The sequence below is a fragment of the Scomber scombrus genome, chromosome 12 (assembly GCF_963691925.1).
Source record: "Scomber scombrus chromosome 12, fScoSco1.1, whole genome shotgun sequence".
In the NCBI taxonomy this organism is placed as follows: domain Eukaryota; kingdom Metazoa; phylum Chordata; class Actinopteri; order Scombriformes; family Scombridae; genus Scomber; species Scomber scombrus.
The window spans coordinates 27325192-27327691 of record NC_084981.1 but is presented as its reverse complement, the minus strand read 5'-3'; the positions used below and the strand labels follow the sequence as shown (position 1 = coordinate 27327691).

General features: G+C 31.7%; 1 protein-coding gene across 1 annotated transcript in view; it reads right to left on the bottom strand.

The window, feature by feature from the left end:
- itsn1 (intersectin 1 (SH3 domain protein)) overlaps positions 1-2500 on the bottom strand; it is a gene marked incomplete in the record, with an annotated part of 62086 nt that overhangs the window by 47722 nt on the left and 11864 nt on the right.

The following is a 2500-nucleotide window of genomic DNA, read 5'->3' as shown; positions in this document are numbered from 1 at the left end:
TCATCTCATTCAGTAACATAACTGTGGAATAATGCAGTAATATAATATAATATATATATATTAATGGCCTGTGAAGGTGGTTTAGTCGTGAAGGTCAGCAGTAAAAAAAAAAAGAAAAAGGACCAAGTACAGGCTGGTGTCCTGACAAAGTGCTGATACAGTAGACCAGCTGATTCACAGCACAAGTCTGGAGTTAATTTTCCACCCTGCTGTCCTTCACTGCTGCTGTTGTAGATTTTTTAAAGCAGTCTGCAGCTCTGAGCTTCACTGATTTGTTGTTTGGGAGCTTTTAAGGATAGTTTAAATTCAATGAAAGGACCACAGTGTAGGATTTAGGAGGATTCATTGGATAGAAATGGAGTATAATAATCATAATGATTCTTTTTTCTACAGTAGCCCATAATGGACAAACCAAACAGTGGCTCCACAGAGGAGATTTTCACATTTTTTGGGAGTTACACATCCACCATATGAAGGGCAGAGTGAAGCGTTATCAGCTGGTTGGAATCTGCAACCTTGCTGCTAGATGCCTCTAAATCGTACACACTGTTCCTTTAAGGATGAACACAAAGAAACACGTTTATATTATATTAAAACTATAAAAACTCTGCTGTCATTTGGTATTCAGACTGGGGGGGATTGGACCGTGTGTGTGTGTGTGTGTGTGTGAGCCGTGCTGGTGCATGTCAACAGGGCAGCAGACCTTTATGTATGCAGGGCAGACTGCCTGAGCACACTCTTACACACTTTCTCACTCGGGAGTCGACCACAGCGAACACAAGTTTTACACTGTCGGCCGGAAAAAAAGCTGCAGTGGAGTTTTTAGAGTCAATATTTCTCTCAAGGAATAAAAACTGGGAAGTAACTCAGTAAAAAAGAGGAAATTTGTGTTTTTAACATGACAAACAAAGCTTTACTTATTTGAACAGAATTAGAGCTGTATTGATTAGTTGATTAACAGAAATAATAAAATTAACTAGCGACTCGGCTATTCTGACAATCGATAGTCGTTTTAAAACATAAACGCATCCTAAAATGTGAGGATCTGAAGCTGAAACCGCTGAAGTGACAGGAAGTTATTTTCTGTCATTTTATAGACAAAAAGATTCATTGAGAAAATGACAAATCAACTGATAATGAAAAAATTTTAAAAAAATACATAAAAAAATAATAAAATTAAATAATAAAATAAAAATATAGATAATAAATAACTAATAATACAAAATATAATAAATACAAAAAAAGTTTTAATAAAATTATAAATAAAAAAATAAAAAAAATAAATAATATAGATAATAAATAAATAATAATACAAACTATAATAAAAACAAAAACGTTTTAATAAAATTATTTAAAAAAAAAATAATAATAAAATATAAAATAATAATATAGATAATAAATAAATAATAATACAAAATATAATAAATACAAAAACGTTTTAATAAAATAATAAAATAAAATAAAATAATAAAATATAAAATAAAATAATAATATAAATAATAAATAAATAATAATACAAAATATAATAAATACAAAAAACGTTTTATATAAATTATAAATAAAAAAATACAAAATAATAAAATGTAAAATAAAATAATAATAATATAGATAATAAATAAATAATAATACAAAATATAATAAATACAAAAAAACGTTTTAATAAAATTATAAATAAAATTATAATAATGAAAATAATAAAAAAGTTAGCTGCAGCCTACTCTCATCATGTGTTCTCTAATTTTTAAGAATTTTTAAGACGCATTTTGTGTAAGAAAACAACAACATATAACTGTGACCCACACCCTAACAAGTCAGTAACACATCTATATATATATGTGAGTGTGTGTGAGAGAGAGACACCCATGCACTGGTAGAGGTATGTTAATCAGATCCAGACGTGCCTCCCCTGCATCACTGAGTCCGGCAGACATCCCATAATAATGATAACAATAATACTAGTCTGACACACATTGCAACAGACAAGGACTTAGCGAGCGAGGGTGTGTGTGTGTGTGTGTGTGTTGCTGACTATTTCTTCAATGTCATGTCAATATACAAAAGCAGATTCCTCGCTCACAGACTGAAGGATAAAAAGGAGAAAGCTAAAGTTAAAGGGTCATTTCACTCAAATATTTAATCACATTTTCTCTTTTTTTGTTTTTTTTAGTCCTCGTGGGCTCATGAGGTTTATAAAACCACAAAATACTGGAGGTAGAAGGAAAAAAAAAACACCTCTTTCTTTTCCAGAAACAGTTACTCAGACTATTTCTTCAGTAGAAAATCGTCCTTGGCCTTTTGAATGGTGTGTGTGTGTGTGTGTGTGTGTGTCTGTGTGTGTGTGTGTGTGTGTCTGTGTGTGTGTGTGTGTTTGTCCCATTATCGTCAGAGTGGGAGGACAAAGTAACCAGCTTAACTAGGTCAGAGGAACAAAGCCCACCCTACACAAACAGAGACTTCACACACACACACTCACACACACTCACACACACACACTGAAAGA